The 16520-nt window shown below is 46.8% G+C and overlaps 1 protein-coding gene across 1 annotated transcript in view; it reads right to left on the bottom strand.

Annotated features, from left to right (window-relative positions):
• Positions 1 to 16520, bottom strand: part of LOC141082237 (uncharacterized) — a 266254-nt gene that overhangs the window by 20471 nt on the left and 229263 nt on the right. The window lies entirely within an intron of this gene.

A 16520-nucleotide genomic window follows, 5' to 3' on the forward strand; every position in this document is an offset into this window, starting at 1 on the left:
TGGCCTCCCCGTCACTCGACTCTATCCCCTCTCCAGTCCATACTTAATGCAGCAGCCAGGGTTGTCCATCTGGCTAATCGGTACTCGGACGTGTCCTCTCTTCGTCAGTCATTACACTGGCTGCCCATTCATTATAGGATCCAATTCAAAGTACTTGTTCTCACCCACAAAGCTCTCCACGGTGCGGCACCCCCCTACATCTTTTCCCTCATTTCTGTCTATCGGCCTAGCTGATCGCTGCGCTCTGCAAATGACTTTCGACTAACCTCTGCACTAATCCGTACCTCCCACTCCCGACTCCAAGACTTCTCCCGTGCTGCTCCTATCCTCTGGAATGCTCTACCCCAAGAAATTAGGACTAACCTCAATTTGCATAGTTTTAGGCGCTCCCTCAAAACACATTTGTTCAGAGTGGCTTATCACGTTCACTAATCAAAGTCATTCTATGTGTAAGTGTGCGTGTGTAGCCCATTCACTATCTCCATCCATCCTTCACTCCCTCAAGATGGCTGGATCTTCATTGTAAATATACAATTGTAAATACACACCTGTACTTTGTATCTCCCTCACCTCATTGTAGATTGTAAGCTCTCACGAGCAGGGTCGTCTTATTTTGTCTTATTTTGCTTTAATTATTGTATTGTTAACGTTGTTACTTATGGCTTGTGTTTTGAAACTGTTAAACTGTAAAGCGCTGCGGAATATGTTGGCGCTATATAAATAAAGATTATTATTATTATTAATAATTCTCACATCTTTATTCAAACATTGTAAAACATTCACTATATTTCTTTCTCAATTAAACCCTATAAAATCTGTCATTAATACTTTCACTACACACTATCACTTTCTAGTTTCTTGTTCAAAAATACTAAGCATTATTTCTAAGTGCAAAGAGTAGACATTGGACCGGCCATCATGTCTGGAAATGTCCTTATAACGAGGTAGTCCTTGTTCCAAGGGAAGGTTCCTATGTAAAACCAAGAGAGAGCACCTAAAGAGGTGCAAACTATTTACATTAGCAGTTCTGGATCACTCAGCGTCCATGATCTCCACAGTTCAAGTGTAACGGCTACCAATCAAACTGGGCAACAACTGGATCCAATGGGAAAAAACAAGAAAACAAAAACATGATAACCAAAATAGAAAAACAAGCACTACGGTGGAAATACCCTCCTGGGTAACAAAAGTTAGTTTAAATCAACATTATGGCTGGTTATCCCCTCCTGGGGTTCTGGAAGCTGGTTGCTTGGGCTGCTTCCAGGGGAGATGCTCTGGGTATCCAGATGGGTTGATGAATCGCTGATCCTCGGTAGGAATTCTGGAGACAGCTGCTGCCTGAGGTACAGCAGGGGTAGGCATATCAGCTGTTGCTGGTGATGTCTCTGCCATCAGTAAGTCGGTAGGAGTGGCAGCTGGTATCAATGGATAATGTTCTTCATCCTCTGGGGGCACTGCTGCTCTGGTCCTTGGTCTAACATCTAGGGATGCCGTGGCCTGTTGTTGACGTAGGTAGGAGGCTACACGGGGGTTTTGCAGCTGCGGCCAAGAGAACCCATGATGCGTTTCAATGTCCCGAAGCAGCCTAGACTCGTCCAAGCCCTGAAGGTGTCGTGTGGTGCGCGCCTATTCCAACCGCACCCTCCTCAGCAGGGATTTCTTCCACCTTCCCATCTCCGTCAGCCTAATGCCCCTGGACAACTCGTCCAATACCCCCATTTCAAGCTCCAGCAGGCCAGCCTCCGACAATGAGAATTCGGGGGGTAGCCCGTTAGGAGGGCCAGCATCTATACCTAGTGCCTCCCGGCGGTGCAGTCTCGGCTCCGGTGCAGGCACGGTGCGGGTCCTGGTGGCAACGGTGGTAGTCAGGGCTGCCCGGGTAGATATGAGTGACGGCGGTGGAACAGATGGCAGCTCCCGGTCCGCGGGGGCCTCCGGTGGGACCTGCGCGGCCGTGTCAGGTCCAGACGGGAGCTCCTCTTCCTCCGCTTCAACTCCCAAAGCCTCACACAGCGGCGATGGTAATGGAGAGATTGCAAAGGATGCTGCAGGTGGTATTGCAGCAGTCGCAGGCTCTACAGGGTTTGCCTGGGGGAGATCCGGTGCAGCGATGGCGGGTACCGGTGACTGGGGTACCGCGGGTGTAGGCCCCTCCTGGGCACGCTGCAGATTCAAGGTCCATAAGGCTTCCTGTCTCAGTCGTAAACGGTGCGTCAGCTGGGCAATCTCGTCTTCCAGCTGCTGGCGGTTCATCCTGGAAGCCGGGTCAGAGCCTTCAGCCATTGCGCCGGGGAGATTCAGCTCAACCTCCTCGCGCTCCGCAGGCCTCCTCCCTTCTCCTTCCAATATGGCGTTCTCGCATTCTTCCTGCCTGGGCTCTTTTCCCGCCACTGGCTCTCGACCCTCCTTCTAAGGGCGGCGTCTTCTTCCTACTTCTCCATACCAAGCCAGTATACGAACCCCTCGGGGGGTGGGCCATGTTGCTGTCGCATAGAAGTTCAGACAGGGGAGGCCCAGGACAGTCTGCGCTCTTTTCTTAGGACCACCCATATTGTCACACCCTTCTTCACCACACCGGTGGCCATTTTTAGCGTTCATTTTACAGTCTATTGAATTGGGTCTTCTGCACATTTCAAAAGATTTGAGTCTTAGGCACACAGAACCCGATGGCATCGGATCTCGTCATCCTGTTCGTGACGCCAAAGTTGGGTCGCCCTCCCAGGGCTGTGGGGTACTCGGTACCGGGCCCAATGAGCTTCAATGGGAGATGTCACGGCAGCTGGGACCCGGCCCGTGGCCCTGGGTGCCCATTGTAAAAGGAGTTGTTGCAGTGTGCTTAGAGTGATGAAAGTTTATGAGTGATTCGTGATGCCACCTGTGGCGTTCGGCAATAGAGATGTAAGCCGACGCTGCAGACAGATCCTCTGGGACAGATGGTGTGGTGCAGCATTGATTTTATAGCCCTCCACAGGCAGGGCTGTAGTCCCAGGGCAGTGTAGAGACGCGTTGCAGGAATGGTGCAGTGTAGGCACAGGGATGCAGCGGTGCCAGGTGTGTGTGATGCAGGAATGAGTGGAGGACACCAGGGCATGTAGTTCCAAAGCTTTACTCACAGTCTGTGGTACAAACAGATGCTGCAGCACTTCCATCCATCTATCCCTCTCTCCGGGGATCTTCTTCTCTTTCCTTACTCAACAACTGACTCCTCTCCCAAACTCTCCCGGCTCTCTTTAATGTAAACTAAACTCCACCCACCACCCAGCACGTTTCGTGTTCCAAGCAGGGAGCCACCAATGGGTGCTTTGCTGCACTCCAAGCAGGGAGCCGCCGAAGGTGCTTTTCTACACTACATTGTGGTGTGGGGTGCAGGTGTTGGAGTGTGGTCAGGAGTCTCCAAGTTACCTGAATGGTGGGGTACCACACCTCAGGAGGAGGTGCAGTACCTCTGTGGCAGCTGAGCCTCAGGGGTGCCACATACCCCCCCGTTAAACACAGCACGTCCGCAGGCTGCAAGGGAAACAAAGTTGACAATACAGGAACATACAAATTTTTATATTGCATAATGAACATGTCTTATACGAAACTTCCCAATGTGGGAGGCACTGTTTCTTGAACGTTACAAACAGTTCAACTGTCTATCAATATTTAAAGTTATGCTACCTAATTTAAAGTGCCATGGAAGCAAATAGTAACACATTTTCTAGCAATACATTGCTTTCTGTCATTCTTCACATTTTCTACTTTTCTTCTTCTTACTCTTAATTGACAACTGCTGGTGTCTGGTTCATCATCTGCATATTTTTGTTCAATTCTCCCACCAGCTACTAACCTCCCTAAATCAGACATTTCCCTCTCTGTGGGTGGTACCACAATAACACCCGGCAGCAGGCACACTGTCTAGGCGTTATGTTTGACACCAATCTCTCCTTCACATCCCATATACAATCTCTTTCCCACTCTTGCCGCTTACACCTAAAGAACATCTCTAGAATCCACCATTTTCTCACCATGGAAACAACAAAAACCCTCACTGTAGCATTGATCCACTCCCGCCTGGATTACTGCAATGCTCTATTAATTGGCCTCCCCGTCACTCGACTCTATCCCCTCTCCAGTCCATACTTAATGCAGCAGCCAGGGTTGTCCATCTGGCTAATCGGTACTCGGACGTGTCCTCTCTTCGTCAGTCATTACACTGGCTGCCCATTCATTATAGGATCCAATTCAAAGTACTTGTTCTCACCCACAAAGCTCTCCACAGTGCGGCACCCCCCTACATCTTTTCCCTCATTTCTGTCTATCGGCCTAGCCGATCGCTGCGCTCTGCAAATGACTTTCGACTAACCTCTGCACTAATCCGTACCTCCCATTCCCGACTCCAAGACTTCTCCCATGCTGCTCCTATCCTCTGGAATGCTCTACCCCAAGAAATTAGGACTAACCTCAATTTGCATAGTTTTAGGCGCTCCCTCAAAACACATTTGTTCAGAGTAGCTTATCACGTTCACTAATCAAAGTCATTCTATGTGTAAGTGTGCGTGTGTAGCCCATTCACTATCTCCATCCATCCTTCACTCCCTCAAGATGGCTGGATCTTCATTGTAAATATACAATTGTAAATACACACCTGTACTTTGTATCTCCCTCACCTCATTGTAGATTGTAAGCTCTCACGAGCAGGGTTGTCTTATTTCGTCTTATTTTGCTTTAATTATTGTATTGTTAACGTTGTTACTTATGGCTTGTGTTTTGAAACTGTTAAACTGTAAAGCGCTGCGGAATATGTTGGCGCTATATAAATAAAGATTATTATTATTATTAATAATTCTCACATCTTTATTCACACATTGGCAGGGTTGTAGTCCCAGGGCAGTGTAGAGGCGCGTTGCAGGAATGGTGCAGTGTAGGCACAGGGATGCAGCGGTGCCAGGTGTGTGTGATGCAGGAATGAGTGGAGGACACCAGGGCATGTAGTTCCAAAGCTTTACTCACAGTCTGTGGTACAAACAGGTGCCTGCCTCCGTGCCGTGTCCTCCGGGTCTGGGACTCAGTCAACCTCCAGGCCAGATGGAATACTCCTTTCCAAGACTCCGCCAACATGTGCCTTTCTAAACGTCTCCTCTTATAGCGCTTTTAAATGAAGTACTCCTAGTACTGAGTTACACTGGAGTGCCTCCTGTCCGATGTTTTTATGAACTCTACTTGTACAGCAGGCAGCTGTAGCCTGCTTCGGGGACTCCTTGCTACTAAGTCCCGGCTCACTATCCAGTTGCTGTTGTGCCCCCAAGTCTTGTGTGGGAATAAAGCAGTCACTCCTTCTATTCCTCCGGTGTCTGCTGCAGGACCATTAGTATCCATACAACCTCGGGGACCGGGCCCCGGCCTTGCGCTTAGAACTTCTAGGAAGTGTTCTCTTCTAACCCACGTCCTCTGTTCTCTTTTACTCCTCACGTCCCGTACTAATCTTTCTTTCTATGGAAAATCAGGCTTTCAGTCTATGTTTCTCTCTCTCTCTTCCTTTCCCGTGCCAGCAGACCCAGGTCACTGGGATCTGCTGCAGCACTTCCATCCATCTATCCCTCTCTCCGGGGATCTTCTTCTCTTTCCTTACTCAACAACTGACTCCTCTCCCAAACTCTCCCCGCTCTCTTTAATGTAAACTAAACTCCACCCACCACCCAGCACGTTTCGTGTTCCAAGCAGGGAGCCACCAATGGGTGCTTTGCTACACTCCAAGCAGGGAGCCGCCGAAGGTGCTTTGCTATACTACTTTGTGGTGTGGGGTGCAGGTGTTGGAGTGTGGTCAGGAGTCTCCACCTTACCTGAATGGTGAGTTACCACACCTCAGGAGGAGGTGCAGTACCTCTGTGGCGGCTGAGCCTCAGGAGCGCCACATCAGCATGTTGTTTCCATTTAGCCTTAGGGGGATTGGCCAGTCTGTACAGGAATTTAACCCTGCTGTGTCCTTCACAGATTAGGTTCCCCAGACTATCCCGTGCCGGCAGGTCCTATATTAGGCAGCTCCACCATCCGCCCTCTGCTTGATGTTGATTCGTAGGCAGTTCACTTTCCCTGTTGTACCTCACACTCGAGTCTCTGACCCACCAATCAGCTGAGGTAGTCTTGGGGACTACCCTGGAGTAGTTCCTGGTGTCTACCGGCTGTCCAGCCTGTCCTCTGCACCAGTAGCTCTAGTGAAGACCCGGTGGACACCTAGTTACACCTCTCTAGAGTAAGCCTGGCCGATGGTGCAGTGGGTCCACATCCACCAATGTTACACCAAGTAACTGTGCACACCTCACAACTTTTGAAGCACAGAAAGAGGCACAGATCATGAGACGCACATAGCAGCAAATTTTGGCCTCACCCTAATCCACGGCCATTTACCACTGCTTTCTCCCCCAGCAGGAGGAGTTGTCAGAGGGACACTGGTAGTGTGGGAAATTCAGCAGACGCCTGAGACTGCAGGGTGTAGACCCAAATCCGGGACTGACCGCTGTATCCGGGACAGTTGGGACTAGAGATGAGCAGGTGGATTCATGGCTCTCTGGTCCAGCGTGCGTGGGACCTGGGGATTATTTTTTGTGCCGTCATTCACAGTCGGAGCTTCCAGAACGTTCTCCTCTTTATGTAGCGTCACTATACGACATCCGGCTTATTTGTGCCTGTAAGGCCGTGTTCACACATTGCAGAAATACGGTGTTTTTTGTTTTCTGCAGGATCCGCACCATCTACAATAACGATCTTCTCCCCCTTATTTGATACGTTCTTGGTGCAGATGTGAAGCCGTGTTTTTATTGCGCTTTTTAGAGGACAGAAAAGCTTTGATTCTGCACTTAATAAAGTTTCTGCAGTTTTTTACCTGCGATTTTAGACACATAGAAGAGAAGAAAAAGCCCCAAATCGGCACAGATCAGCCGCGTCCTCGGGCGCACAGCGGGCACCTTTTATGGTAAAGTAGTTTTTATTAAAGATTTATTTACATAAATGAGGTAAAGAAAAAGGGGAGAGACCGATTATAAATACCCAGTAATACAGACAAGAACCAAACAACAGCAAAAAAGAGAAATGTAAAGTCATGAAAGAGAGAGGCAGAATAAAGGGGAGAAAGGGTTAAGAAGGAGAATGGGGAAGGAAAAATAGGGTTTGTTAACCCCTTAGAGACCTTGCCCTTTTTCGTTTTTGCGTTTCTGTTTTTCGCTCCCCTTCTTCCCACAGCCATAACTTTTTTATGTTTCCGTCAGTATGGCCATGTTAGGGCTTGTTTTTTGCGGGACAAGTTGTGCTTTGGAACGACATCATTGGTTTCACCATATCGTGTACTCAAAAATGGGAAAAAAATTCCAAGGGCAGTGAAATTGCAAAAAAGTGTAATGTCACAACTTCTTTTGGATTTTCTTTTTACCATATTCACCAAACGCTAAGACTGCCCTGCCATTATGATTCTCCAAGTCATTACAGGTTCATAGACACCAGACAGGTCTCAGTTCTTTTGTATTTAAGTGGTAAAAAAAATCCAAAAATTGTTGGAAAAAAATTGCTCCATTTTCGTGATTTGGGGTTGGGTGAGGGCTTATTGTTTGTGCGCCCAGCTGATGTTTTTATTGATACCATTTTGGTGCAGATACGATTTTTTGATCATCCGTTATTACATTTTAATGCAATGTAGCGGCGACAAAAAAACCTTAATTCTGGCATTTTGCCTTTTTTTCTCACTACGCCGTCTAGTGATCGGGTTGTTCCTTTCTTTATTGATAGATCGGGCGATTCTGAACGCGGCGATACCAAACTTGTGTATGTTTTATTTTTCTTTTGTTTTATTTTGAATGGTGCGAAAGGGGGGGGATCTGAACTGTTATATTTTTTTATTTCTTTAATATTTTTAAAAACTTTTTTTTTACTTTTGGCCTGCTTCAATAGTTTCCATAACTTTGCAAAGGAATACATGGATTTCATCCGCGCTGCCCAATTGATGACATTCCAGAAGGGTAATAAAGTTTGACAGTGGTTTATTCTACGCATTTCAAGGTTTTTTGAACCTCTTCTTCAGGAATTACCACATGAAGCATACACAGGTGATGCATTAAGTACACACAGATTTAAAAAAATGAGCTCCAGTCAGATGACAGATGTGAAAGTTCATAGTTAGCAGACAGTATAAATATTCATAGTAAGAGTTAGAAGCTGTTCTTATATTCACGTCTATTATAATTTCACAGGTGGTGAACAAAAGGAAAAAAATAAGGAAAAATAAAAACACATATATACTGAGCAAGAAAAGCAAATCTCGGACACGAACTCCTAGAGATCTGCCTCAGCTTCCTCCAGCTCTGCCGCCCGACAATCGGACCACTCAGCTATACTAACAAGCTCCTGCAAGCGGATCCGATGTGGAAGAGACATAGGATGAAATAAACCATTAGATAAACATTAAATTGTAAGGATCTAAATTTTAATCAATTAAAAATAAATGTTTTATTAATAAAAAAATAATATACATTTTTTTTAAATCTCAGGTTTGGCTTATTATAAAAAAAAAGGGAATCACTCATCTGCCAAAGCTCAGTGGCAGAGTGGGAAGGACGATGTGCTCCACACCCGCAATATTACACTCAGGATCGCACTGCAGGAGGAGCACACGGCGCTTCTCCCAATACCACACGGCTGTTACATCTCCCGCACAGAGCCAGATTATACAGCGACCGGTGTAAGTCACATCCCAAAGTTTAAAAACTCACTCCTTCAGCAGCGTTATTAACACCACCTGAGGATAGCAAATCATGTCAGGGGATGATTTCTTTAGGACAAAGGAATGATTGGTTCTATATAAATATTTCTGAGAGGAATATTAACAAACTTAGAAAAATATATATATATACCAGTAATCATTTTTATAATTGTACTGGGGTCCACAGACAGTCCGGAAAGAGGAGAGGGTTAATGCTCTGTAGAACTACTATTTCTCTGAGTGGAGATAGAGTAGAAAAAAAAACAGTGTTTAGGGCTTTCCCTTACCCGCTCTGCGGGAAAAAGAGAGAGTGACGCTATATTAGTAATTATGGTGTAAAATGTATCAGGAAGGACCAAGAACACCTAACAAGGGGGACAATCACTTATTTGGCGTTACTCATCCAATTTTCTAACCACAGCACCATCAGTTTAATCCTATTACTGTGGAGTGCTTATAGTTAATAAGTCTCTAAATTTAAAGGGCTTACTAGACATAAAGGAGTATGATGGAAATAATTATATTAAAAACACATTAAAAATGCTTCCCTTATAAAACAAGAATAAGATCTTTTATAACAATTAAATAATCATCAGGTATTTCATGGTGAAATTCCTTATAAACTCCCATAGGAAAATAAATATCAAAGGGCCTCCATAAATATCAAAAAAATATAAATAAATACATATAACAACCTCCATTAATAAATTAAATAAAAACCTCTGTGATCTCATGAAGACCCTGTGGTTTGAGGCTTCTTAATTTATAGATCCAATACACCTGTTTCCTGTTTAATTTCAGAATCCTATTTGGAATATGAGTAGGGATATGATCAATAGGAATAATTTGTAACTTATTAAAATCTTTATTATGAACTAAGGTATAATGTCTCAAAAGACCATGGGTAAGAAGTAGAGATGAGCGACTTTGCCTTTTTTCGGGTCGAGTCGGGTTTCACGAAACCCGACTTTCGCAAAAGTCGGGTCGAACGAAATCGGCCGATTATTGTGAAAAGTCGAAGGCCGACTGAAACACGAAACCCAATGCAAGTCAATGGGGAAGAAAAGTCGGCAGGGAGTGGAGGACAGGAAACACACCTACAGTGCCCATTTTAATGCCAAAAGCATCAATTCTTATTCCTTAAGCTTGTCAACCTTAATTTACTTTATAATAATAGTTAGGCATTGAAAACTGGGGGTTATTTGGCTAAAGTTGTGGGGGTGTAGTGCTGGCTCCAGATTTTCATGGGCCCAGGGCCAAAGAGTGTCAGTGCGCCCCTTTACCACATGCCACAATTCATGATCCTTTGACACGGCAGAGAAATAGCGGTATAGTACATTGAAAAATACTTCACTTCTTACATCACATGACTGATATCCATTTTAAATTCTCCAATAGCTCCAAAAGCAGACAGTATATTCCTCCATACAGTATTATGGCCACCGCATAGTGCGTCATACAGAGTAATGAGGCCCATATATTTCTCCATACAGAATCATTGGTCCCATATAATGTTCGATACAGTATATGATGAGCTCCACATAATGCTACAGTATATGTTGTTCACCATGGATGAAGCTCCAGTGTCTTATGGGCCCAAATAATGCTCCATATATAATGGGCCCCATTTCTAATGCTCCAGTGTATAATGGGCCCTGTAAATGCTGCTCCAGTGACTGATGTCCACCTTTGGAATGCTCCAGTGTATGGTGGGCCCCAGATATCATTCTCCAGAGTATCGTGCTCTCCAAAAATTGCTCCCAACCTTTAAAACAATTAAATAAGTCTCCTCGCTAGGGAATCCCTGTACTCTGGACTCCTCGTCGCCCCATCTTCCATCTCTCTGCACTTGGACTGTTTAGGTAGAGGGCGTACAGACGTGATGTCATCGCGCTCTTTGACCAGAATGTCACTGTCAGGAAAAGTGTTTGGTTTCCGGGGGCAGTATGGTTGCAAAGCTGAACCTTAAAGGAATGTCCAGAAGGGCACCACCAGGAGTGGAGCCTGCGGCTTAATTGGACTCAACATGGGCAACCTCAACCATGCCATCCACAAAAAAGCTGCACAGATTGCAAGCTTAATTCCGTTAACGAACAAGACTCAGGCATGCCCCCGCGGTCCGCGTCCAGCTTACTAGAGGGACACGCAAGGCTCTGGCATGCGAGATCGGCCAATAACAGGTCTGTCATGCCCTTACATGTCTGGGGCTGCACACGTGCTACAATGAAAGGACCAGCGTGTATCGCTTACAGGTGCGGATAACACGCTGAACCCCGTTAGTGATGGGGATCTGGGATTACAAGCATTTCCCAGTAAGTGCAGGTCAACCGTAATTCAGGAATTAGGCCTAAACGGCAATCCAGAAAGAATGTGAAAAAACTAAGTGCCCAAACCACAGGTGCTGTAGCTTGCTTAACAGCTGGGCTCCTCTGCTGAGTAGCACACAGTTCTTACATAAACAGGCGGCATAGCTTGGTTCACGGGTGCCCAACTCTGCTGAGTAGCATACACAGTTACTAGGCCCAAAGTATTAAGTGGTGTAAATGCAGTCAAAAACTGGTTCTTTCATAAACAGGCGGCATAGCTCGGTTCACGGGTGGGCTCCTCTTCTGAGTAGCAGACACAGTTACTAGGCCCAAAGGGATTTTCAGGACAATATTAAAAAATTATTAGAAACACACACAGTGTAGCTCCTTCACAGGTGTAGTACACCGCTGGCTACCAGACACCGCTACTATGCCCTAAAACTGTCTATTATCATTGAAAACCATTATTAATGTGAAAAAAAGATACACTTTTGTTTAACGAAACGTTCTCGAACGGAAACTCGAACAGCCGAATTTTAATCAAAGTGTTGTAGTTCGACGAACGGATCTAACACCGCCCAAAACAGCTAGAATTTGAACTTGGCCAACAGTTCCACTCAAACACCACTCATCTGTAATCAGGAGGCAGACTCAGATGGTCTCAGGCACAGTATGGATTCGACAAGATTGCAGAAAGTTGAGAAAGGGTACAGTATCTCCGGATAACAGGTATATATAGCAGAGTTTAAACATTTAAAATCTCCGTGTTTATTTCCGGAGTACGACAAAGACACTCACAGCCTCAGTATGGATTCGACAATATTGCAGAAAGTTGAGAAAGGGTACAGTATCTCCGGATAACAGGTATATATAGAATAGTTTAAACATTTAAAATCTCCGTGTTCTCAGTATGGATTAGACAACAATCTAAAAAGCAGAAAAAAGGAAATGTTTTTGAAGCATACACCAGTATACACTGTTGGGGTATTTTTAAATCTTCATATATATTTCTGTCTCAGTAAGACAGTCCAGACTCTCCGCAAGAGGAAACGAGATGGATAAAAGTACAGACATAAAGTCGAGTGATTGCAGAAATTTAGGAATTACTAATCACGGGAAAAACTCCCAGGAGAATTCTCAGAGGCGATGCTGACCCTCAATTACTTTGTGTGTGGAGACAGCGAAAACAGTTCTTTGTGAATAAAGTGTTGCTGTATCGCAGTACCGTTGATCCCATCAGCGTTACTCATCTCCATCAAATTTTGATCACAAGGAGAGATGTAGACATGGTCCTCACTGCCTATCATGATCTGTCAGGTAACTTTGGAGTGAAAAAGACACAAGCCACAGGCTGTAGGCGATTCTATTGGATTGGCATGAGAGGGCACATTTAAAAATGTGGGCAGGAATGTCACACGTCTGTGAGTAGGAAAACTGTGAAAGCTGATGATAAACCAGCACTGCATCTCATTGTGAGTCGACGTCCATAACAAATGGAAGCCATTGATCATCTGAAGAAAGAGCCCAGCAGGACAGGGCATAGCTACGTCTTAACCATCATCTATCAGTTCACCAAATTTGTAGTGGCAGTCCCAGTGAAGGATTTAACAGCCCAGACTACACAGTGGTGGAGCAGGGAGAGGTAAGTATTGCAAGTGCTGGGGCCCTGAGCCAGCAGGGGGGGCCCACTCGTGAGCGGCGGTACTGGCACAGGGCCCCACATAGTATGCCGGTGTGTCTGACGGCGGGTGTGCACCCCCACCATCAGAGACACTTGATTGTACTATGAGGGAACCTGTGCCAGTGCTGTCGCCCAAGAGTGTGCCCACCCACCTGTCCAGGGCAACGGCACTCGCACGGGTGTGTGCGCCAGGTGGTGACCCCGGCCCTGTGGGGGGAGGCAGCCCAGTTAGGGAGGTGGAAAAAATGGCATATGTTGATGTTGGACACTCAGCAGCTGCAAATGGAGGAATTGGAGAAGTCCGAGGAAGAGGAGGACAAAAGCGAGCCATTTTTCTGGCAACCTATGTGTCAGCAGGGGAAGGTGGGACAAAATCCTTTGAAACCCATGCATGGTTCATTTTAATGAAGGTTAGATCATCAACATTTTTGGTCGACATACGGGTCCTTTTTTCTGTCAGGATTGATCCAGCAGCACTGAAGACTCTTTCGGATAGCACACTAGCAGCAGGGCAAGCGAGCTCCAGTAAGGCATATTGTGCCAATTCAGGCCAGGTGTCCAGTTTACAGGCCCAATAGTCAAAGGGGAATGACCTGTGAGGGAGAACATCGATATGGGAGTAGTTTGTAACCATAGATGACAACTGCTGTCTCCTGTCACTTTCAATCGATGCAGTATTATCAGTCGTGTGAGCGGTACTTGAAAAACCAGTCCACAACATGGTCATGAAACCCCTGTCTCCAACGCCACTTCGGATGTGTGCACCACGAACACCTCTTCCATGTTGCACCATACGGCTCGTGTGAGAACCATCACCGCTGCTGTGCACTGGGAATGCCTTAAACAAACGGTTTACCAGAGTTGCTTGTTTGTTAGCCAATATTAGCTCTAGGTTCTCCTGTGGCATGATATTTTGGAATTTGCCTTTATAGCATGGATCCAGGATGCTGGCCAATCAGTAGTCGTCATCGTTCATCATTTTGGCAATGCGGGGGTCCCTTTTTAGGATCTGCAAGGCATAATCACACATGTGGGCCAATGTTCCAGGTGTCAATGATGCACTGCGAGTGCTGGGTGGAGGAGCACTTTCTGGCAAATCCACTTCCCTCCAGTCATGCACAAACCCTGTACCTGACCTTGCCACGCCAACATTTTCTCTTGCCCCCTGAGAAGCATCCTCCTCCCCTAAATAATCATCCCCATCATCCTCGTCCTCCTTCTCTTCCTCTTCCTCCTCCACCTCATCCAGGAGAGTTCCCTGAGCAGACAATGGCTGACTGTCATCAAGGCTTCACCCTTCCTCTTCCTCCTCGGCTGCAGACACCTGCTCCTTAATGTGCGTCAAAGTTTGCATGAGCAGACGCATAAGTGGGATGCTCATGCTTATGATGGCGTCATCTGCGCTTACCAGCCATGTGCATTTCTCAGAACACTGAAGGACTTTACAGAAGTCTTTCAGCTTCGACCACTGCACATCAGACAGCTCCATGTCTGCCCTCAAACTGCCTGCCCGTGTATCCTCCCACAAATGCATTACAGCCTGCCTCTGTTCGCAAAGCCTCTCAACCATGTGCAGGGTTGAGTTCCACCTTGTTGCAACATCGATAATTAAGCGGTGCTTGGGAAGGTGGAGCAATCGCTGCAGCTTCTGCATACGACTGAAGTGTACGGGCGACCGGCGGATGTGCGAGCACAGTCTTCGCACCTTATGGAGCAGGGCTGTTAACGCCGGATAATTATTGAGGAAGCACTGCACCACCAGGTTCAAGGTGTGAGCCAGGGCTATGGCTGCCACAAAATTCTGGCCTTTATCACTAACTACCTTGCCTGCCTCAAGATGTAGACTGCCCAGCCATGACTAAGTTTGTCGCTGCAAGTAGTCAGCCAGTACCACTGCGGTGTGTCTGTTGTCGCCCAAACACATCATCTTCAACACAGCCTGCTGACGCTTACCATTAGCTGATCGATAGTGGGACACCTCGGGTGCAACACTGGCAGCTGCGGATGGAGTGCTCGTGCGACTGCGCTCTGTGGATGACCTTTCGCTTCTGGAGGAGGAGGAGGAGGGTTGAACGCCTACAGCCAACTGTTTACTATACCGTGGGCTAGGCAGCACTGTCCCACCGCCGCTGTCCCCTGTGGACCCTGCATCCACCACATTAACCCAGTGCGCAGTGATGGACACGTAATGGCCCTGGCCATGCCTACTAGACCATGCATCTGTTGTGAGGTGCACCTTTCCACTCACTGATTGCTTGAGTGCATGGACAATGCGGTCTTTCAAATGCAGGTGGAGGGCTGGGATGGCTTTTCGAGAAAAGAAATGTTGACTGGGTAGATCATAGCGTGGTACTGCGTAGGCCATGAGCTCGCGGAAAGCTTCACTTTCAACCAACTGGCAGGGCATCATCTCTAACGAGATTAGTTTGACAATGTGGGCGTTCAAACACAGTGTACGCGGATGAGAGGATGAGTACTTTCTTGTCCTACTCAGAGTCTCTGGTAGGGTGAGCTGGACTTGAGAGCTGCATATGGTGGAACTAGCAGTGGACATGGCGTACTGAGAGAGGGTTGGTGATGGTGATGGTGTTAGTGGTCTTGCTGATGGCCTAGATTCAGTCTTTCGTAGCAATAACATTGTGATTCCCTGACTGCTTTGGCCTTGCGACGACACCTCAACATTTGCTGCTGGTGGTGTGCTAACCGGTGGGCTTACAGTGGGGGCAGCGATGTAGCATTGCTGACTACCTTCATTTGGAGCAGGTGCACATGTGGTACGTGAAGTTTGGTAGTCCATCCACGCTTACAAGTGCATGGTGGTTAAATGTCTAAGCATGCAACTGGTATTCAAATTTCTCAGATTTTTCCCTTGGCTAAAGGTCTTTGCGCACTTCTTACAGATAACCTTTGCCTGATCATTAGGATTTTGTTCAAAAAAGTGCCACACTGCACTCTTCCTACTGTGGAAGACTTTGTGAAGCCTTGCACGCTGTGCTAATTTGACCGTCTGGCCAAGCTGTCCTGCAACTCTTTTGGCTTTTGTAACCCATTTTTGGACTGCTACGGGCCTGCCAGATAACAGCTGTTGCAATGTCGATGCCTGCTGCGGATCCTCCTCCTCTTCTGAGCTATTGGCAGCGGCACCCTCTTCCCCCAATGGATGCCAATCTGGGTCAACAACTGGGTCATCCATCACCTCCTCTTCAATTGCATGTGCACCTTCCTCTGTGTCACCGTGTAAGGTGGTATAGTATGCGGGAAGGGGCACCTGAGTCTCATCAGGGTCAGATTCTGGCTCAGTACACTGCGAGGACAATGTAGTGCTCTGAGTGAATGTACCAGCAGAAAAATCTAGCAGTGGCTGTGCATCAGTGCACTCCATGTCAGATTCATCCTGGACTGGGGAATTCACGATTTGACTTGATAACCCAGGCATGGTATGTGAAAAGAGCTCCATGGAGAAATCTGTAGTGTGGCCTGCCGCATCCTTCACTTTTGGTAGGGGTGAAGGACACAAGGAAAGGTGTTGTTCCTGACCAGGAGCCTCCACTGACAACTCAGTGCTTTTATTTTTTGAAACTTCAGAAGAGGAGGCGATAGAGCTTGAGGCTGTGTCAGCAATGTTAGCCAAAACTTGTTCCTGAAGCTCCGGCTTTAAAAGCGGTTTACCTACTCCCAGAAAAGGGAGCCTTTGAGGCCTTGTGGAGCCAGACGATGACGCAGGCTCAACACCTCCTGCCTTAGGTGCTATTGTGCTTTTGCCACTACCAGCAGATGCAGCACCACCACCACCACCATCAGTACC

This window comes from Dendrobates tinctorius, unplaced genomic scaffold, assembly GCF_039654945.1.
Source record: "Dendrobates tinctorius isolate UK_male_01 unplaced genomic scaffold, ASM3965494v1 ptg000017l, whole genome shotgun sequence".
NCBI classification, from domain to species: domain Eukaryota; kingdom Metazoa; phylum Chordata; class Amphibia; order Anura; family Dendrobatidae; genus Dendrobates; species Dendrobates tinctorius.